This window comes from Ambystoma mexicanum, chromosome 2p (assembly GCF_040938575.1).
Source record: "Ambystoma mexicanum isolate Mex_15411 chromosome 2p, UKY_AmexF1_1, whole genome shotgun sequence".
NCBI classification, from domain to species: domain Eukaryota; kingdom Metazoa; phylum Chordata; class Amphibia; order Caudata; family Ambystomatidae; genus Ambystoma; species Ambystoma mexicanum.
Window position 1 is genome coordinate 1,094,523,003 of NC_090923.1, and position 23,861 is coordinate 1,094,546,863.

The 23,861-nt window shown below is 46.7% G+C and overlaps 1 long non-coding RNA gene across 1 annotated transcript in view; it reads right to left on the reverse strand.

The window, feature by feature from the left end:
* LOC138566006 (uncharacterized) overlaps positions 1-23,861 on the reverse strand; it is a 318,220-nt gene that overhangs the window by 232,672 nt on the left and 61,687 nt on the right. The window lies entirely within an intron of this gene.

Consider the following 23,861-nt stretch of genomic DNA (forward strand, 5'->3'; position numbering starts at 1 on the left):
TGATGTTATGGAGGTGTTGCTTTCGGCAAGGAGGCCAGCAACAAAGTCTTTATACCGCTGCCGTTGGAACAAATTTTGCAGCTGGTGTAGAGAACAGAATATCGACCCATTTTCATGTGGTACACCAATGGTTTTGTCCTTCCTACTATATTTGGCAAATTCAGGCCTTCAAGTTGGCACCATTAAGGGCTATCTCGCAGCGCTATCTATCTTTAAGCGTACTGCGGAGGAACCATCCTATTTCAAATTACCCTTGGTAATACAGTTTCTAAAGGGGTTAACCAATGTTTATCCCCCAAGACCATTCCAAGTTCCCCTATGGGATTTAAACTTAGTATTAACTTTCCTGATGGGGACACCTTTCGAACCTCTCCATTCTTGTTCGTTAAGATTCCTTACCCTTAAGACTGTTTTATTAATAGCACTTACATCTGCTAGAAGGGTGAGCGAATTACAAGCTCTTTCTTGTAAACCTCCTCATACAATCTTTCACAAAGACAAAGTTGTCCTGCAAGTGAAGCCTTATTTCCTCCCAAAAGTAGTCTCTGAATTCCATATCTCTCAGAAGATTACCCTACCATCTTTCTATCCTCCTCCTCACCCGGGGAAAGAGGAAGAGAGGTTACACAGACTAGACCCTAGGAGGGTTTTAAGTTTTTACATTAGTAGACTAGCCAAGATAAGACAGGCAGACCAGCTGTTTGTAGGCTACGCAGGTCACAAGCTGGGGTTACCAATAACTAAGCAGACCATTTCCAGATGGATCATTCTAGCCATTCTGGAATGTTATAAACTGGCAGGGAAAGAGCCCCCTCAAAACCTTAGGGCTCATTCGACCAGAGGTATTGCAGCTTCATCGGCCCTCAAAAGAGGCGTGCCGATTAAAGACATATGTGCGGCCGCTACATGGTCGTCTGTCCATACCTTTACACGTTTTTACAATCTGGATTCCTCCTCTAGTCAAGAGACTAGGTTTGGAAGGGCTGTACTACATTCTATTCATCAATAGAAGACAGCGTGAAGTCAGTACTCCCTCCTCCGAATATAGAATACTGCTATGGGAGCCTATCTAAGATGAGGAATACGTCGGAGGACACAATCCCTTCGAAGAACAAGTTACTTCTTACCTTGTAATGTTCTTTCGACGGGATGTTCCTCCGACGTATTCCTCATCGACCCTCCCATCCATCCCCGCAGTTCTACTTCCCTTGTTGTTGCAGCTTACGCTCCTTCAGGGTGATTAGTCTAGTCCAGACAGTAATACTGTGGGCTACAAAACGGAACTGAGCAACGGACGCTGCGCGCGGCCTTTATGGGCAAGATGACGTCGAGCGTCGATACGGCGGCTGTCGAGGGTCATCGACTCGAGGGACGTCGACGCGCAGCGCCCTCTAAAGAAAAAATTTTCCGAGGCCAGCAGAGCTGGAAGGATATATATTTAAGATGAGGAATACGTCGGAGGAACATCCCGTCGAAAGAACGTTACAAGGTAAGAAGTAACTTGTTCATCTGAATCAGGTGTTGATGTACATGTGTGTCTTTTGTTGGTCACATAAGAGGTTTGTTCTGGACCCGACAATGGAAAATGATCAAAGACTAATGGTTTCATTCAGAGTTTGGTGGTAACAGTAAAATTGTCAGAATTTGGCAAATACCATTGATTTTACCGTCCACCCAATTCAGGGTTGGACCAAAAACCATAGGTGGTGTTCCATGGGAATACCGGATGTGCTATTTTAGGTATAGATCTTGCAGAAAATCCACCTATTTTCACCTCCATCTTGAAGGTAGAGGTAAGAAATCCAAACTGCCCCCAAATGTTTTAAATCTTTCTTTTTACAGAACAGAAACACTGAGAAGGGTTTTTACCAAGGGACATGTTCAGTGGGTAAAAGAGTGGGCATCTCTGATTGCCTCCTCTCACCACCTTACCCATACAGTGCATAAAATGGCCAGAAATGACCCTTTTGTGCATAAAGAAAATCAACAGTAGTGTTATGAGCAACTACTGTAGATAATCCATTTCTCCTTTCACATTGATGCTGACAATGGCTGAAAACAATATTAAAAATACCTTTTTACACTACCACCATTGGTGGTGGTATTTCTGGAAAGAGCACTGGAGGTATTCCATAAAAACCACCTCTGTTGGTGGTAAACATTGAGTAGGGCGAGTTTTCAGAAATACCACTGGCAGACCAGGAACCTTTCCGCAGTGTTATTAAAATGTCCGCCCAACTCTGAATGAACCCCTTAGTTTGTAGTCATTGCTGAAATCAAAACAAATGCCTCGGCCCAGTTACACGGCATCTGGGCAGGCTTTGCAGCTCTCGGCTCCTTTGCGGCAGGCTAGATTCTGAAGGATTTCGTTTTTTCAATTATTGTTTTTGCATTCTGGAGCTCTGGCCCAGGAGCAACAGCTCTGCCAGCCTGGGGGGCAGTTGCCCCTCTGCCCCCCTTGCCAGTCTGCCCCTGGCGAGCAGAAAAGTTAGTTCACACTGCACGGTGTATTAAATAAAACAAGAGAGATTTCTTAAGGCTCAAGTTAGTTTGCATGATGCTACTGTATTCTGCCATTCACGATGGCGAAAACCTAAAAGCATACTCTTTTCATTGCTTGACATGTTTCTAAAACGATTTCAGTTTAGTCTGTTATGTAATATTTGTGTACTTTTCAAAGCATCGCTAAAAAACAAAGTATCATTTGAGCTCATGAAAAACCTGATCAAATATTTACACAAACTAAAGCCGGGAAGATATGTGGTAAATTGCTTAAATTGTACACTAGTCTAAACATTCTGGCTTCACCACTTAACCAAAGAGTGTGATTCTGGGAAATTCATTTAATCTCACTGTGTTTCATCTGAATTCCCTGGAGGGGTTTAGTTCACCTCTCATGCTATTACAAGAAAAATCCCCATTGATGGTGTACCACAGTACAAAGTGGCCCATTTATAATAATAGTGACCATCCATGCCGATCACTAGCCTTCCGTTCACTGGTGAATTCATTGAGAAAGCAGCAGTGGTTGCTTGTCCATAATGGGCGAAGGGACGTCAACCCACCTTCCCCCTCGCCCATTACGGAGGAGCCGAGGAGCCAGCCCAGTGAAACACTGAGCGCTCCCTCAGCTGCTTTTTCCAGCTGGGGAGGCGCTCCTGGGCTGGCTGAACTGTCAAAGGGAAACACGGTTCCTTTTGACAGTTCAGTTGCCCAGCCGTGCATGCTCAATGAACCATGCAAGGCTGGGGGCGTTTTGCTTCCCCAGCCTTGCATAGCTCATTGGAAATGCTGGCTAGGGAACGGCATGTCTGTCTGTGCCCCTCGCACAAACAGACAGGGAAGGCTGGAGTGGGTTGTTTCGTCACCCACACTCAGGCCCTTGCACACATGTGCAGGAACCACGAAGCTCTTGCTTCCTGATTTGTGTTCATGCTACGCAGGAGTTGAAGCGATGGGGAGGAATGTTCATGACCAGGGCAGAAGGTACGTTTATGTTCATGTATTTATTATTTAGATATGTGTATGAATGCATGTATGCTTTTGTTATGAGTGAGTGTATGATGATGGGTTCTCGTATGACTGATCGAGTGCTTGCTGTGTGCATGTTGTCTGAATGTGTGTGTTTGTGCTGGTCTCTGGAGCTGAGTTTAGTGAATTGGGGGAGGGTTGTATAACAAAGGTATTTAAAAAAAATCCTTTTTTCCACAATCCCCCCTCCCCACTGGCCAAAATCAGCTCTCCTTCTGAGGCACTGTGGGGCCCAGGGGACACCAATGGTATTTATTTTACTGGACAGCTATCATAGATGTCCAGTAAAGAATACCATACTTTTCCCCTGTGCCCCGCAGCGCCTCACATGCACACATAATCATGTTGATTGTGTGGGTCTGTAGGGCACTGTGAGCCCCAGGGGACAGGGATGGTATTTTTCTACTGGACATCAATGATAGATGTCAGCAAAAAAAATACCATCCCTGCCCTCTGGGCCCTCCGGTGCCTTGCATACACACATAATCATGTTGATTGTGTGTGTCTGTGAAGCGCTGTGGATCCCCTTGGATAGGGATGCTATTTTCCACTGGACATCTATGATAGATGTCCAGTATGAAATACCATGCCTGTCCCCTGAGCCCCCATAGTCTGGCATACACACATTGTCACATTGATTGTGCGTGTGTGTCTGTGTGAGGAGCTGGGGACCCAGGCACCAGGCATGTCATTTCTTTTTACTGGGCATCTATAATAGATGTCCAGTAAAAAAAAATACCATGCCTGACCCCTGGACCCTCCAGCACCCTGCATTCACACAATCACATGCATCTTGTGTGTGTGAAGCACTGCAGCCCAGGGGGCAGGTATGGCATTTTTTACTGGGGATGCCAAGTAAAGAATGCCAGCCCAGTCTGCTGGGATTCCTAGAGCCTCACATGCAATGTTATGCCTGACCCCAAAGCCCTCCAGCACCTTGAATGCACACTAAATTGATTACCCGTGAATGTGCGAAGTTGGAGGTCCCAGGGGGAAGGCATGCCATTAATGGGCATCTGTAATAGATGCCCAATAAAAAATTAAATGCCTGGGCCCCCTAGCACCTCGGATGCACACAATTGTGTGCCTGTGAGGCGCTCAGGGTCCCAGGGGGCAGGCAAGCCAGTTTTGACTGGGTATGTATGCCCGGTAAAAAAAATGCCATGGCTGTACCCAGGGACCCCAGTGCCTGGCACCCATCTGCTCCCTGCACCCCTTTGCCTCACACTCGCACATAATCGCATGAATAATTAATGTGATTATGTCTGAGTGCAGGGTGCTGACACACCATGAGGCAGACATGGCATTATTTACTGGGCATGGATGATAAAGCAAGCATGATAAGCATTTTTATGTAGCTAGACTGACATTTCAATGCAGCCAGTCTAGCAATTTCTTATTGTGATATAACATTTTGTATTGGGCATCTTTGGTAAAGCAAGCATGATGTGTTATTACGAAGCAAGACTGCCATTTCTATGCAACCAGTCTAGCCATTTCTTACTGCAGCCTATATTTTGTATTGGGCCACCTTGATAAAACATAAGTGTTATTAAGTAGTTAGACTGCCATTTCAATGCAGGAAGTGCAGCCATTTCTCAGTGTGGTATGAAATATTGTATTGGACAACTTTGGTAAAGCAAGCATGATAATTGTTATTATGAAGCAAGACTGGCATCTTTATGCAACCATTCTAGCCATTTCTTACTGTGGCATGACATTTTGTATTGGGCATTTAAATTTTTAAAAACACAAGCATGATAAGTGTTATTATGTAGCTAGGCGGGCACATATTTTGGGAAAAGGCATCCTAAAAATGTGTTGGAGAAATGCTCCTGTGCACTGTTGGTGACTTGCATATATAAGATTTTTTCATGAGTTACCCTGCAAAACCAATTGCAAACTATTTGGCTTTTTACCCAAAAGTGTGCACCATTCAACCCATTATTTTAAAACATTTCTCGTGGGGGGAGAACCCCCACGTAACCTACCCTTGATTGGTTTGGGCTTCCGCGCTACACTCGGTCACTATGGCATATCTGGGAGATATATTCACGCCCCTCCACTTAAAAAATTCACCAGCCGCCACTAGAAGGCAGTTGCCACCCAATCCACAATCCGAATAACCAACATTACCTGTTTTGCAACTACCAACCTGTATTTAGATCAAGGTGCAGCACTGAAACTGCCACCATCCAGTTCATAGGTCAGGGGCCTGCAACTTTACATATGTTGTGAACTACAACTACCATGATCCCTCGCCATCGACTATGCTGGCTAGTTGTAGTTCAGAACATCAGAGAGCAAAATGTTGCAGAACCCTGTCAAAGCTAATGCTCTCCAAATCATTGATAAATGGGACTCCTGCCTCTTGGCCCTCTTTGACTTTTCTGCCGCGTTTGACCCGCTCGGCCATCTAGCTCATACAATCCTACTCATCGATAGAATAGGGTCCACAGGTAATCCTCAACTGGTTCTCCTCCTACCTCTCGGTCCATTTTGGCAAGCAGTCCAAATGGGTAACTTCCAATCTGACCATTACCTGAGCACCTGCACAGTCTCACAGGGATTCATTCTCTTTTCAGTGATCTTGAATCGCTGTTTGGAACAACTCAGATTGCTTCTCAATGACCTTAATATCTCACTTATCATTACACCCATGATACTCAGTTATACCACAAATTGAATTATACTGAAGACATCCTATGCCCCGGACAATACCTAACTTCTATCCAAGCTTGAATGACGAACACCTTCCTGAAACTCAATCACAACAAAATGGAATTTGTCCTACTAGCCCATCCATCTAAACCAGAGCCCATATGAGGGCGGCTGAATGAAATTCAGTTTGATCAATTGGCTCCTGAGTTGGCCCCAAATCCCTCAAGTTAATTATTGACAGTAATCTCTCCTTCTGGCAATATAGCAAGACAAAAGGCCAAACCGCCTGGTACCAACTAGCAGTCTTACGTAAGATCAAACCTTTCCTCGCATCTGTGGATTTCAGAAACCCATTCCAGGCCCTGGCAATCTGACACCGCAATGGAGGAAAAGCCATATGTCGCAGGCATTCTGGCCACCCAACTGCCACCCCACTCCACCCCCTTAGTGCCGTTCAATATACTGCTGCATGCCTATTAACTTGAAGTTAGACATTTCACCACTTCTCCCCTATCTATGAATTACACTGGCTAACCTCCCAGCAAGGATACCTTTCAAAACGGGCAACTTCACATATAAGGCAACAACTCTACCAGCCTGCTTAGACACAAAACGTGCACATTCAGGAAGGATATGCTCCTCTAGAAGCCTGACCATTGCAAGACTCGAGATTAAACTGGCACACAAAAAGAAAAAGAGAAAACAGGCCTTGTCTTGCTACGTTCTAGCATACGGAAACCCCATGATGGTCGCAATCAGGTCAGCAACAGCACTTCTTCAGTTCAGCAAGGAATTTAAGACCCCACTCTTCAGGGAATACTGCAAGTTCACTTAGGACCTGCTACTCCTAGGCTTATAGCACGGTTGTAGTATGGGATATCTAAGTTACTGAAACCTATAGCCTCCCCTTCCACCAACCTCTATGTTAACACCAAATTACTTGTTGCTTCCTAGTTAGTGTGGAAGGACGGTAGAACACATGCCTATCACCATGTTCTCAGAAATGTGGCTCAGTCATCAAGCCCTCCACATCATGCATAATCAGGTATGCCATACGCATCAGAGTATACTTGCGCGCTTTAAATTAATATTCAAAAAGCATTGCAAAAGCGCAGTGCATTCCACAGCGTGTGCCACAGTGTATGTGCTTTTGCCCACAAAGCGATTCAATGTCCTTTCACTATTCTCTAACCACGATCCACACCTTCAAAGATGGCCGACTGATGACCCGACGAGAATCGACACCCACAGCAGCCTAACGCTGCATTGATTGGCTGGTTCACTCAACAAACAGCCCAATGGTACAACCGGCAGTCGTAAGCCGGCCCCCCTTGCAAAGGTCCCATTGCTAGGCTCCTGGGACTTCTGTACACTCCTCATAGCCTGAAGAAGCCTGAGCATCACCCCCACGGGATGCAGAGAGTCTCCCTGCACCATGAGGCCCCATGATGCACAGTCCCCCACATCGTGCATTATCAGGTATGCCATACGCATCAGAGTCTACTTGCGTGCTTTAATTGACTATTCAAAAAGCATTGCAAAAGTGCAATGCATTCCACGTTGCGTGCCACAGTGTATGTGCTTTTGCCCACAAAGCGATTCAACGTCCATTCGCTATTCTCTTCTAACCATGATCCGCACCTTCAAAGATGGCCGATGGTTGACGCAACGAGAATCGACATCCACAGCAGCCTAACGCTGCATTGATTGGCCGGTACACTCCACAAACAGCCCAATGGTACACCCGGAAGGCGTAAGCCAGACCCCCTTGCAAAGGCCCCATTGCTAGGCTCCTGTCTGAGCCTGCCAGAGCGTGGAGGAGTGCCACACAACCATGCAACAGGCTCGCCCTCTCCCTCCGCTCATTGATGCCAACACCGCAGGGCCACACCTCTCGTATACAATGACAAGGTCCAACACACAAGTAAGTCAAGGCTCATTGTATGCTGCCTAACCATTGTACCACCTTCCCAGATGCCCTACTAGCCCCAGCCATCGCTGGTCAGTAGACCGTGTCAACCAATCTCCCCACCACTTACGGGCGAAATTTTAATTATTTACATGCTAACTATATCTCCTTCTGAGACACTTCCATTGATCAACCTAAGATCCAACTGCATCCTACAAACCTTTAACTACTGCACGCATCGTTCCACGCCCCATCAACCCACGCCTTCTCTCACTGGACATCAAAAAGCTACTGAACATCCCGCTCTTTTAGGCCTTCTACAGCATGCCTCACAAACCCACAAACGATACAGCACAACTTGACTTGCCCTCTAGGACGCTATATCCCGTAATCGTTCCAATATGTGCCAAGCCTATGGCAGCAATTAAAATCTTGATGTGATTTTCCTAGTGCCTCAAGCCTTATGATTGTAATTCAAAGTTAGATGTATTGCTCCATGTGCTCAAGCGCTATGGCTGTTATTCAAATCTTGATATGTTTCTCCATGTGTTCAAGTCCTATGGCTGCAATTCAAATCTAGATGTGTTTTTCCATATGCTCAAGATTGTGCAATTTAAATCTAGGCATATTTTTCCTAGCGCTTCAAGCCTTATGATTGTAATTCAAAGTTAGATGCATTGACCCATGTGTTCAAGCCCTATGGCTGCAATTCAAATATTGATGTGTTTTTCCCTGTGTTTCTAGTGCTTTGGCTGCTAATCAAATCTAGGCGTATTCTCCGTGTGTCTCAAGCCTTATGGCGGTAATTTAAAGCTAGATGGATCGTCCCATGTGCTCAAGCAGCCTAGGGCTGCAAATCAAATCTAGGTGTGCTCTTATTATGTGACCTCCTGACCTTCTGTCGATCAGTCGACAAACACCCTATGTACATGCAAATTTGTCAGATAGGCCCCAGTACGCAATCCTAACTCTGGTGACTATAGATGTCACACTTACTATTTGCACGACTAACTCCTGTGCGCCTACCTAAACCAAGGCAGGAGCCCGATATTACAAACCAACAACCCTGTTGCATACATCACTGCACAAAACCCACCCTATGACCAGCCTTGTTCCCCTTGGGCCACCCAAACCAAAGTGACCATGATCCAAATAATGGGCCTCAACAGCCTCCCGCATCACCAAACACACCAGTTGGAACTCCCACGCCCTGCGTAAATGGCGCATTTGCTCCCCAACACACATGACATTCAACCCTCACAATTCCTTCCCAAAACACACCCCTTCCTGTTGCCCACCAACCATCCAACTACTTCCATGACCTTCACTCAATAGGAAACCACAGACCCTTTGGAGTTCAGGAATGTGCCTACAGCTCCCAGCCTCTCCATACATACGGCACCATACTCCCTTGAACAGAGAAGCAAACGCCTAGCCTCTTGCCAAATCCCAATTTTCAAAAACCTATTTACCACCGCCTCATCCCACTAGCCGGAGCTATAACTGACTCACTCCTAGAACGATGACCCTCCAGTCAACCAGGACAAAACAACCAAGGACGCAAAAAAAAACCTGCTCACTCCCAAACAGTGTCACTCACACTAGCTCACCTAAGATAACCAATCTTCCATCAGACCTACACACAACCAGAAAACCTAACTCACTCCAAACTATGATTCCCACATCAGTAAAGAAAGAACCCATGAAACCTAACTGCCTGATAATGAACTCTATGGACAAAGTGCAAACAAATACCTTAACAAACATTAAGGGTGCCCTTACATTGCTAGATCCCTCCTGACACATGCATTGGACACCGCTCACCTTATATCCACTAATGACCTAGACTTCCATGCAATCACAGAAACCTGGCTGCACCCACCAGCTGGACCAAACCTCTCCTTGGCCATCCCTGAAGGGTACACCATCCTTAGGAAAGATAGAACGATCTCCAAAGGTGGCCACCATCTTTTGATGGTGGCGCTCATCACCAAAAACAACAGGCTGAGAGCAACCACTAATCAAGCCTTCTCATCGGAAGAACTGATCTCGTTCAAAATGTCCATCTCGGCAACTTCCACCCTCACGCTTCACCTTATCTACAGACCATCAGGCCCTGTTACCACCTTTGAGAAAGGCATAGCGTTACTCTTTGCAACCAACACCAAACCCATGTCAAAAATCGTCATTCTAAGAGATTTCAACGTAGGTCTAAATGGCCCATCAAACACCCAAGCTACGGTTCTTGCTAATACTATTGAAGCAGAAGGCTTCACCCTCCCAATCACTTACCCTGTGCACAACAAAGGACATACACTGGACTGGCTAGCAGACCTTAACTGCCTTACCAACATTCTAGCCAACAACCCATGTCCGTGGTCAGACCACAATGTAGTTCTATTCTCAATTAGCACAGCTACAAAGCCCAACGCCTCCCTGCAACTCACCCCAGCAGAAACCACAAGGAACATCAACCCAGACAATATGCTCCCACTGCTACTTTCGCTAACTACTCACGTAAACACCACCTGCGACCCCATCACTATGGTAACGTTATACAACCAAACCCTCCTGGAGGCTTTCAACAAAGTTGCTCCCTTGGGTAACCGCAAAGCTAAACCTATTGCCCATACCAACTCCCGGTACACTCCTAGTCTCAAAAACCTTTGCAGTGCCAAATGAACAACAGAGAGCGCTTGGAAAAAACACCTACCCATGCAAATTAACTGCATTTCAACGCCTTAGCCTCGGAATATAAGATAGCCACCATCCAATGAAAAGGCAACTCATACAATATGAGAATTGAGAATGCCAAATCAGGCATAGAGAACTCTTCACTATATTATGGGAGCTTGAATCACCAGCCCCTTCCCTAGCTCATTGCAATAAGGACCTCGCCTGGTGCACAAATATCCAAAATTCCCTCTTCGACAAAATCGATCTACTCCACATCAAAATTAAAGCCAAAACAACTAAACTAAACCCAGACACCCTGACCCCAGACCCACAACTCACGCACCCAACTCCCACTCTAAGCTTCGAGTTCAGACCAGTCGCCATTACTGAAACCACAAAAATCATCAAGGGACTGAAGCCGAGGAGATATCTGTCCAGCTTCTTTCATCAAAGACTGTGCTGATAATCTTGCCCCGTTCATCACAACCCCGATTAACAACTCCTTCTCGACCAGCAATGTACCAGAAAACTTGAAAGAAGTCTGGGCGCTCCCACTGCTAAAAATAAAAACACACTATATCCAGATGTCCTGACCAACTACCGCCCTATCAACACGGTTCCCTTTCTCTTAGAAATACTTGACAGAGTTACCTACAGATTCAAAAACACCTAGAAACCCATAACCTCATGGGCCTCCGCCAATCAAGCTTCTGCCTTACGTCACAGCACGGAAACTGCCCTTTTGGACCTTAAAATCCAAAAGGACCAAATCAAAGATAATGGGGACCTGGCAATCCTCCTCCTTCTCGACCTCTCTGCAGCGTTCGACCTGGTCAACCACAATATACTCTGCCAACCACTTGCCCTTGCTGCCCACTTCTCGACCAACGCTATAAAATGGATTAAATCCTTCCTGTCCAACCGTACCATGAGAGTTTTCTCCTCTATTGCTGAGCCATCCCGACCCCAGTCACATGTGGAGTCCCCCTGCGTCCCTCCAACCCTCTACAAAGTGTTCACTATGCCTCTATACGACCTCCTAGATAATGTTGGTGTCATGTATACCAATAATGCGGATAACACCCAAATACTCCTACCGATCACAGGAAACCACAACACTGATACCAAATCACTGAACAAAATCTACCTTACAACCCAAGCATGGATGGCTCAATATGAGCTTTGTCTTAACGACGAAAATACAGAATTACTCATCACTGGCAACCATGCTAGGCTAAACACACTACCTGGGTCACATTGCGCCCTGAGGCCTTTGGGCCAGGCGCGCTATACAAATAATAAAAATACAAATACAAATACCCCAGTCTTACAAATCGTTTAACATTGATGGCTACATTATCTCGATTTGCTAAGGAGGTAAAAACTATAGGAGTTTACCTGGCCTCATCACTCTCACTAACAAGGCAAGTCAACGCCCCAGCCTCAGCAGCAGCCTACACCTCTAAATTCATCATTGCTAGCAGACCCTTCTTTACTACTTAACTACAAACAACTGCATCATACTGACCAGAGCACTCCACTTATTAAGAATCGACTACTGTAACACCCTCTTTGGGGGATCTAATGCCCGAAACATCAGTAAACTATGAATTAATCAGAATAATGCAATCAAAGCCACCCTCAACATCCCTAAAAAAGACCATGGGCCTCATTACGAGTCGGCCGTGCCGGAATCCGGTGATTCCGTGACGACGGTTACTCCACCAACACCGGAAGCGGAAACAGCATGACCACGGGAAAAAAAACGGAAACAGAGAGGCTGCCATTATATAAAGCACAATCCACTGCCATCCTCAGACACCACAGGTCAGATTACCTCCCTGAGACTGACAACTCATCGAATGGCATCCAGGATACCAGCACGCAGCCAGCGAAAGCCGCGCTTTAGTGAGGCTGAGCTCACAGTTCTGGTGGACCACATTGTTGAGCATGCGGAAATGCTCTTTAGTGTAGATCAGCGGCGCGCTACTCAGCAACGGCGCAAGGAGGTGTGAGCGGAGGCAGCACGCAAGTGCACAGCGGTCGGTGTGACCACACGCTCTGTGAAGGACTGCCATAAGAGGTGGGATGACCTCAGGCTCCGGGTGTGCAACCTCATGACTGCAGACTGCCAACACAGCACTGGCACTGGTGGAGGCCCTGCATCCCCTCTCAAGTTGCAACTGTGGGAGGAGCGCTGCAGCAGTGTCATGCACCTCAAAGGCATCCACGGCATAGGAGAGGCAGAGGCAGGAGTGAGCCCACCGGCACATGCTGGTAAGTGCACATAGTACAAAGCCATAAGTGTGAATGGGAGTGACCCAATGGACCCACTCACAATGCCCCACCCCAACAGGGCAGGAGTGACCCAATGGACCCACTCACAATGCCCCCCCCAACAGGACAGGAGTGACCCAATGGACCCACTCACAATGCCCCCCCCAAACAGGGCAGGAGTGACCCAATGGACCCACTCAAAATCCCCCCCTCCCCCAACAGGGCAGGAGTGACCCAATGGACCCACTCACAATGCCCCCCCCAAACAGGGCAGGAGTGACCCAATGGACCCACTCAAAATTCCCCCCCCCAACAGGGCAGGAGTGACCCAATGGACCCACTCACAATGCCCCCCCCCAACAGGGCAGGAGTGACCCAATGGACCCACTGACTGGCCAGATGACAAGTAACACATCCTCAAAGCATGAACCCTGGAAATGCACACAGTGCGTGCCTGACTGGAAGCAGACACACACACACACCTGAGTGCATCAATAGTCACAAGTGTGTACATGCAAGTGGTAATGGATTATCATGTTGGATGCATGTGATGGACACATCTAGTAACATCACACAACTAACAGCATGCCCTCTGTATCCCCACAGTCGAGACAAGTGACAGCGACAGCCAAGAGGCAACGCAGCGGCCACCTGCACGCGCCCAACTCAGCACTTCTGCCCAGGAGGATGATGCTAGCTGCTCCAGCACACAAGCACCGGCTGCATCAGGCACACCGGCTACATCAGGCACACAGGCTACATCAGGCACACCGGCTACATCAGGCACACCGGCTACATCAGCCACACCGGCTACATCAGGCACACCAGCATACGCCACCATCCCCATGCAGGCACCCACCCTAGCCCCGGATGATGATTCGCAGCCCATCTGCACAGCTGAGGAGGCTGCATCAAGTGATGGAAGTGCCCCGGCCATGCAGGCTGAAGCAGTACAACAGGGTGAGGGGGACAACATGGATGAGGTGTCACCCATCCATGGCCTACAGTTCAGCCCCCAAGAACTGCACAGCACCATGCGCTCCCCAACTCCCTCCATGGCTGAGCTCAGTACACGCTTGCAGCACTTTGAGCAACAACAGGCCACCCTGACGCAGCTGGTGGAAAGTCAGCTGGAGGAGGCCAGGCTGCAGCGTGAGGAGGCCATGCATCAGCGGGAGGAGGCCAGGCTGCAGCGTGAGAGCAATGCTACGTCGGTGCGGCGGCTCTCCAGGTCGACTGGACGATTTGCGGCCACCATTGTCACCCTGGCACGCCATGTCAGGGAAGGGAACAGTGTGCAATCCAGCATTGCTCAGTCAATGTTGGTAGCCCAGCAGGCGTTTCAAGGGCACTTGCCCACAGTCACAGCGACAGTCACCTCAGCCAGCACCACCCCATCCAGCTCTGCCACTGCCAGGACACGGAGGCGTTCTAGTCGGGTGACTGGAGCCACCAGCAAGGACACGGCACCGCATAAGCGCCCCCGCAAATAGTGGCATGTGGGGATGCCAGTCAACATGACATTTGGGTACACCATGGGTGTAGGGGGGTGGGTACGTTTGGGTGGTGGGGAGGAGCATTAGGGGGTTAGTTGTTTGGGGCCTGGTTGGGGGTGTGTACGTTTGGGTGGTGGGTGGGCACGGGTTTACAGCTTACCTACCCACTGCACTTTCTTACCTGATTTATCGAAAATACAACACCTTTGAAAAGTACCACAATGAGTGGACATGTGTCATTTCATATGCCGTACAATTAAATGGTATTTCCGGTCCTACATTTTTATTGTCCCTACGGGTCGGCCATGTGTTTTTAAACATTAATCGGTCGATCATAGTAAAATTTGCTATGGACCCTACCCGACCTTTCGTCCACTAAACAAACGATAAATCTCACTTTTACATAAATAGACAATTTTCTCCATATTTATGGTTCTCTAGGGCTGCAAAGCACGCAGACAATATACAAAGATGGAGTGTAAAATTCAAGTTCTCAGGGATGGCTTTACACAGAATGTTGCAAAGTAAGAATGTATGCACGTTCACAGTGAAGGTCAGCTGCTTCAATTTATTGCTCGCAGGCCGGAGTGGCCCACGACTCGCAGTATAAGGTTCTATTGTTTTTTGACCTTGACAGACAGGCACCGTGCCTAAAGACTTCTTTTGAAGGAGGGGTGCAATAACGTAAGAGATGATAAGGATGAAATTTCAGAAACAAGACCGATTTTCATGTTTGTTCACTATAAGAAAGATCGTTGGCACAGACGGAGTGGTATTTAGGGACTGCATTACGCCTAGACAATGGAAAATGCAAATCTAATGTAAGTTATCCTTTAGATGATTTTATACCGGAATATATTAACAATAGCGTAGCGTTAAAGGCCGGTTAAGTTGTACTTGTTCGTTCAATGTGGCATTTTGTACCGCGCACTATCAACGCCGAAGTGGTCCCCTGGCGCTCAGGCGGCTCTGAAAAAGGCAGAGGAGAGGGGGTGGGTTAGTGGGAATAACGTAACATACTCCGTTGCACTATCCTCGCTAGCAAATAGTTTTAGGCCCAATAAATAAAATGAATAATTTTAATGAAGATCGGCTGGAGAGACTAATTATGTTTTTAATACAGGTACATCCTTCCATACTGCCAATGCCATCATTTCCAGACCCCGGCCGACGGGTTCTTCAGCTGCCAGGTGCAGCTCCATGTCAACAACTTCACCACCCTGACCATTTTATAGGACGATCGGCAAGGACCAATATGCCGTTACGCGGTACTAGCGGCTAGAAGCAACATCCCAACCGTTACGGTGGTGTAGTGCCTCGTTGTTGGAACAGCCTTGCGATTATCAGTGCGACCATAGTGCTTCTTTTATTGTAAAACAACACCCTGTGTACCGCAAAGGAACAGCGCGTGACTCAAGATGAACTTTTGCGGATCGAGAGCAAAGACAAATGCGAATCGCTGAATATTCTCTAAACATTTGACGTCAAATAAATGTACTTTACCAATTGTACAATCTTGCTGTTTGCTTTTAAACCACAGTTTCATATTCCAAATTGTGGCGCGCTGTGTTGTGAGATGATCTGTGTTGTTTCACGAGTTCTGTGTGAAGTCGCGTAGAAGTCGACTGGGCGCGTTTGGCTACGCAGCCCAGTAACGTCACGGAGAGAGGCGGGGAATATGAATGCTTTTATATATATATATATTGGTTTGGTTATATATATATATATATATGTATATATATATATATTTATATATATAATGGGGGGTTGCTGGGGGGTTTCCCCCTGCATATATGTAACAATTGACCTTCACAATTCGGTCAATTGTGCAAAGGTCAATTGTAATTCGAACAATTGTAGTTCGAACAATTCGTATACAACCGTTTTAACAACGATAATTCGTCCACCATTTCCTTCTGCCCTGGTGATGGTAACTGCTGCCGTTCATTATGTGACCCCTGCATTCCCTTCCGATGTCTCCCGATATCCTTACTCCTGTACCCAGGTGTAGTAAACCGGCATAATCGGCATAATCATTATCTAATTCATCTTTAAGTTCAAAAAGTCCATATACATGCATTCAAATCTAACAATCGCTGCAGTGGTAATTTCCCAATTAACTGTTTCCATTTCTCTACCAACTATTCACCCATGCATTCCAACACTACCTGTCTTTCGTTGCTTCTTCGGAAGTCATATATCGAAGCCAATGTTGTCGTCCCATCATTCCCGTCTATATACATCTCTGCCTGTTGCTGCAATTCCACCTTCCTTTCTTTGCTGATCGCGCTGCGAGTTACCCTCGTGCATCCCCGTTGTTCAGTCCCGCCTCTCGCCCCCGTGGTTTCAACTTCAACCCCGGGAGGAACGGACGGTATGGAGTCTCTGTCTGAGGCGGGAGGTGTGGACGGGACAATGGGAACAGGGAGTGTCTGTTGTGGGCCTGGTTGGCTAATAGGAAGTATTACGTGCGTGGTCTGTGGCTGTGGGAGGGCTTGAGCTACCGGAGGGAGAGCTTGAGCTACGGGTGGGGTTTGGGCATTAGTTACTGACGTGTCTGGCCTCACTTCTGATCTTGGGCCTTGTTTAGTATGGGTCAATATGTTTTCTATCAATTCATCTGCTATGTATAATTCTCGTTGTGGGTATATTTTTTCTATATTCAACTGGTCACGCCTACCTGCTCTTCTTGGACTCTCAGTCCACTCCTCCTCTTCTTTCTCTTCCGCTACTTCACCTTTCGATTTATGCCTGCGCGCATGCTTCGCTCTACTTCTAAATCGGAGCATTGCTTCCTTTCTCCGGTCTTTAATGGTTTCAAATGCTGCAGGATGCGCTTTCTTTCTTATCAACAAAAGGCCAAGTTATCTATTCTCGCTATCTCAAAACTACCATTAATCGGCCACTGATGGTCTTGTTGCTTTCTGGTTTGCCTATGCCAAGTCTCACAGAATATTATCGCACCCACTCCATACTTCACATACATCTCATACGCCGGCGTTCCCCCAGGTGGTACAATTTGGCCATCTTCCAAAGATTGTCTACCACAGCGGAAAAACCCCGCTAGGGTGGACAATACCCCAGGCATGTTTCAACCTTCCCCCTGGTTAATCAACCTTACCTAGGGCATTTGATTTTGCAAAGTCAACTCTCAACCAATATCAGGATTACTTTGAATCGGGGAATGACTCACCTGATAAATCAAGTCGTCTGTATACTGACGCACCAAATGACGTTGTGTCTGCGTTTCTTGGCTTCCGCCTCATTTCGGGACCCTCGCCTCCTTGTTCTCTTGCCAGGCACGTCGATCAGGGATCAGATGTGTGCAGATCTGCAAAGGAGTCTCTCATCACTTCTACAGGGCGCCCAGAAAACCTCTTGATCCCGGCTCGATCGTCCCGTCCTCGCCGTTCTCTGCCTTACTCAATTACAACGTATGCGATGGAACAAGTGGGGGAGGGTCCCTATTCGGGCATCATCTTGAAAGGGGCCCCTAGGGGTCCCTTACGTCTATGGAAACAAGGCGAGTCACCACACACAATAGATATGCCAGACACGAGGTTGTATTCCCAAAGCTAGGGTTTATTGCAAAGCAAAAGTCTCAGTTGGCCAACTCGGTCTCACGCCCCGCGACATGTATCTCAAGACCTCGAGGGACGCAAGAGAGTGAATTACGTACATCAGTTACATATATACAAAATGCATATCAAACAATCAGCTATGACATGTTTAACACCCCCCTTTATTGGGTTTCTTTGAACTTGGTGTGATGATGGACATTTTCAACAACTATGACACCTTCAAACATCTATTCTAGTAACAATTTGCAATTTGTGAGTGCGGCGGCATCTTTCAGTTGTTGAACAGAACACAGCGCTTCTGTTCTTGGAAGCGAGCTACATACGGGGGGGAGAGTTGCATTCCAGACCTTGCTATCTATGGGGTGCTATTCGTGTCCTGGGAGCTGACACGCTCTAATGGGGCTCAGCAAAGGAGGGCCGTAAGAAGAGCATAATTCAAGCCTTTAGCTGCTTTATTCTAACATATTCTACCATATAACGAGACTGGCTGGAAGCTGCAAAATGATTAAATGCCCTGCAGCTTTGCTTCAAGGCTACATTTGGGAGGGAGCCGGGCATTCTTCCTGGCGCTGCCTACGTTGTGTTTCAACGAACTCTTGTTACCCTCGCGGTCCTGCGGCCTTGTCCTTTTACGTGCAGACAACAATGTTTTACAGTCGAGCAGTGTAAGCAGAAAAATGTACTGCGAAGCAATAAGAACAGAAAGCAATGAGCAATGGTTAGAAAAAAAAATGGCGATTCTTGTTACATCAAAATGGCCGTTCATTGGCAAACTCGGAAACCTATATTCTGTCACATCGTGCATGAGACGGTTGGCCCACGGCCATCAAAATACGTTTGCGGTCACACAGTAGAGGTATCCATTTTTCTAGACTGACACTCTCACCTCCCCTTTCCATTACATACTCTCAGCTCCCCCTCTACACTACTCTTCTCTGCACTACCCTTCTGCACTACTCTACACTCCCACCACCCTTCCCTCCACTTTCTTGCTCCACTACTCTCAACACCCACTAATCTCCACTCCCTCTACAATACACACATCGCTCTCCACTCCCACTACACTTGACTACACTACACCAATATCCTCTCCCACCGTGACGCTCGTTTCACTCTCCCAGTCACCTTTCCCCATCAGTCTCACTCACATCCCTGCTCTCTTTCTTAGTCTCACTCACTCACTCACCTTACAAGCACTCTCACACCCAAGTACCCCTTTCTCTCACTAAACAATACCATACATTGCATGCACCTTCTGCAATCCTCCTTCATGCTAATCTGCACTGTCCTTCCTCTGCCTGGTGTCTTGATATGCCTGGACCTCACCCGAACAACCCACACTGCCTTGTTCATGTTGCCCTTCTTTACCCTTGCCCTTTCCCTTCCATTGAATCTGACCCTCATCTGGCTCCCTGGGCCAATTGATGACTTCCTTTCCCCCTAGGCCGGGTTGCAAGCATTAGAGAACATCAACGGGCCATAAGCCCCAGTCCTTCTCATATGCGGTCTGCCGGATTTCAGCAATGGCGGCCCTTTACAATTACAGTCAATTTTAGAGTTTGAGTCTGGTTTTTATGGAGTGTGTAGAGTACCTGTGTCATCCGTGCAACGTTTTGTTGCTGGTTTGCTTGTCGCCACTTCTTACCTGGTGAGCTGCATGATTGGGTTTTCACCGCAAGGAGTCCTGATAGCAGTGCTCCTATTGGACAAGAAAGAGAACACTAGTCAGCGTACTGTATGACAGGTATGGGGCAAGTAAAAGTGATAACTTGTTGTTTCATCTAGGTACATGCAGAAAGGGCAGAGACAATGGCCCTCCTAATTTCTTCACCCCGCCACTTGAGCAGGACTGTCTTTGGCAAGTAGGCTGGTAGGCCTCCTGGCCTGGGTTGAGAGGGTCCCCATCCCTCCTGACAGGTTCGGGCCTCTGAATCTTTCACATAAAGTTAAAGGTTCTTTCCACATTCCAAATCAAGCCAAGTGTCCAAGAGGTCTCTCCAACACTGAAATACAATCCAAAATAATGTTTTCCAAAGTCCTTCTGCTTCAAGGACGGCATTTATACACTTCCAGAAGAGGGGGTATCTTGCCTCCACAGGTAACTATAGAGTTATCCCCCTATAGGGAACTATGGAGATTTCCCGGTGGGTCTCTTCACCCTGGGCATCTCTTATGTGGTAACCTATTTTATTTCCACATTTTCTCAAAGGAAATGGTTGGCCTTGCCCAAAATGTGTAATATGGGGGCACTTTGAACATGATTTCCAGGGCCTATTTTGGTTCACAGTCCAACCTTGCTTGCCTCTGACCCACTCTTTGGGCGGCAGGCTTCCCTAGGCTTTGCTCCCACAGTTGTCGGGAAGACAGGTATTTCGTGGGTCCTCCTGAATGCTGCCTTCTGGGTGTTTACCATGGGGTTCTTTTCTGGTAGAGCAGCTGGACCTTTCCACCAAGCTGGGCACAAGCAAGATGTTCCGGTGTGCCTCAGTGGACTTTGGTAAAGAAGCATGGCCCCACTCTCATCTTCCTCCCCCTTCACCTCTAGCCATCCTCTTGCAGGCCCTCTTCCATCATGGCTCTCCTACCTGCTGCCAGGCATAGTAGTTGTGGTGTCTGGTACCTGCACCCACCTCAAAGCTCTCCTGTGGATTGACATTGTCCTCCAGGACATCCATACTCTTCTTTTCTAGCTCTTGTTGACAGTGCTCTCTCCTCTCTTTGCAGTTGGTTTTTGCACTGTGAGGCTTTAAGATCGTAATAAGGTCAAGACTCGGTGTCAGGTTTGGTTGCACCGACACCCAGGAGTGAGCATCAGCTCTTGGCTCATTGTCTTGTTCCTAACTGTCTCAGAATAGGATGCAATATCCGAACACACACTGTGCTCAGGTCAGAGTCTTCTTACTTTCCCAGTTCTTTTTCCAGAAACAAGTGAAGATTGTCCACTTGTAGGATATTGGGAAAAAGGGCCAATTAGGGATGTACAAAGGTTTTTACACTAGTGCAATAGTTCTCCACTTCGCAACTACCAGAGGTTTCCTGATTTTCTTCCTGCTTTGCAGACAGTGAATGTTTTTGACTGCACAATTCTTTTCGTGGATGAAATATCCAGCCAATTCTCCAAAAGAAATCATCAGCCACATATATGTGCATGAAGTAGTTCATAGAATTATAGTTGTTCAGAGAACTGAGAAGCATTACCCCATTAGCAAACCTTATTACTTGCTAATGTACATTTAGTTGAAATTAAATATCTATAACCATATTTATAAACATTAATGGCTAATGTACATCTACCTGTAAACAGAGCATTTATAGCTACATTTGCTGAAGGTTTTTTCACGCTTAATGTGCATGACGTAGGTGGCAGTCCAAGTCTGCACACAACCCATGTGAGTCTGCGTTCAGCTGTGCTACTCATGCTCCCTTGCTCTCTCATATCTAAGATGGCCCCATGAACACGCCAACTCACAGAGGTAGTTAAAGGGTTTTTATTAGAAATTCTTAGAATGGCTCTAATGGCCATCCATCACTCTCTTGTCTAGAAGAATCAATACCCTCCCTATCCCCGGGGTCCCTTCTCACCAGGTTAGTTTCCAGAGCTTGTTAACCACTACTTTCTGAAATGCTGTCTGTGAGGGCCTAAAGCAGTGGTCTTCAAACTATTTGACCCCGAACCCCCCCTAAGAAAAAGAATTCTCCAGCCCAGGCTCCCCCTACACACGTGGACTCCAAAATTGTACTTGGTTGCAAACAGTTATCGCGCGCTGGAGTAGATATCGCGCGCTGGAGTAGAATGGTGCCCTTAACGAAGGAGTGAATGCCAAACACCACGTTGTTTCAAAATCATTGCTTGCAATGATTCAAATCAGATTAGAGGACAAATATTTGTGAAGAAAGCATTCCGATTATTTTGCTATAATACAGAGGACTTGACTAAAAATAGTGTTGGATATTTATTTCACACAAACGAAAACACCCAATATTGCTGTCCTGTAGTAACATTTGCTATGCAAATGCTGTAACAATTTGTTTCTCAAGTACAACAACGTACTGTCAATGCTGTCACTTGCAAGTTGGACAGTGGCATACTGGAGAACTAGTGTGAAGGGTGGGCCTGCCTTTCACCAGCCAGCCTGTCAATATTGGGTTCTATTTTTGCAATAGCCAACCGCAGGCTTTCTTCAACCTCCAGCTTTGACCAATATTTTGTCTTTAGGGCTGCAATCTCGCACAGGTATGAGGTGCTGAAAGGTAACAGTACATTAACTGCACATTTCGATAAAGTTGGAAACTCTGCAGACACATGTTGACAAAATGCACCGAAAGACAATTTTCTGAATTGGCTCTCTAGTAGGCGGTCACTTTGGAGCTCCATTAGTTCCTCCTGGAGTTGTATTGGGAGATGGGCTCCTACGTCAGCTAGGAAAGGCTGACCACCCAGTCATTCATGTTGCAATTGTCGTCAGAAAGTACTTTTCGAGACTGGCTCTGAGAGCATTCAAATGGTTTCCAATTACTTCAGAAACACATGAAAGATCATACTCCGTCTCCTCAAGAGAATCTTCTAATAATGGGAACGCATCGGCAATGCCAATATCAACCCTCCTCCTCCAAAGCTCCAGCTTCTTCTTGAATGCCGATATTTTTGCATTCATGGCAAATGATGTGGTTTCTGTGCCTTGCAGGGAGAGGTTTAGAAAATGCAGCTTTTCGAAGATGTCGCCAAGGTAAACCAACAGTACAAGCCAGCGTGAATCACACAGAGGCTCTGCTTTTGTCTGGTTTAACTCCAGGAGAAAGAGTCTCACTTCGTTTCTGAGTTCATAGATGTGATTTAAAACCTTTCCCCTGGATAGCCACCTGACCTCTGTGTGAAACAGCAAAGCATCATGGTCAGCTCCCATTTCTGCACATAAGGTGGCAAACAGACAGGCTCTTGTGGGGTGCATCTTAATAAAATGTACGATCTTTACAACAGAAGTCAAAACCTGTGTCAGTTCATGCCCCATATTGCGCACAGCCAAAGCTTCTCGGTGTATCATGCAGTGTGTCCACACAATATGTGGAGCTACTGCCAATACTTTTGCTTTTAGCCCAGCTCTAGCACCACATATTGAAGGAGCACCATCCGTGCAAATACCAACACACGCCTCCCACTTTAGGCAGTTGGAACTTAGGAAGTTGTTTAAAATTTCAAAGAGTTCAGGTGCAGTTGCTCTGCCCTTAATTGGCTTACAAAACAAGTAGTCCTCCAACATCTCCTTTCCATGGCAGTACCTCACATAAGCAATCAAGTGAGCTTCTTTTGATATGTCAGTGGCCTCATCCAACTGTAGGGCGAACTGGCTGTCTTTCAAGCGCAATATCAATTCTGTACTGATATCAGAGGACAGGTCAGCAATACGGCGGCAAATTGTTGTGTCTGACATAAGGATACTTTTGCATTTCTCTGCTGCACTTTCACCAAGCATCACCCGGTTGACAGCGAGAATGGTTGGGAGAATCACTTTCTCAGCATCTGTAAAAGGCTTCTTGTTTTTGCCAAGAAAGTATGCAATGTGGTAAAATGCTTTCAAAGCATTTGCAGGTACAAATGCCACAATTTTAACAGTCTCCTTTTGCTTTTTCATGCCTTGCAGCTGCCGTACAAAGAAATCCCTGGTCTTTTTTGCTAAATCGGCATGTTTGGTTTCCAAATGCTGCCTTAATTTTGTTGACTTCTGGCTGTCA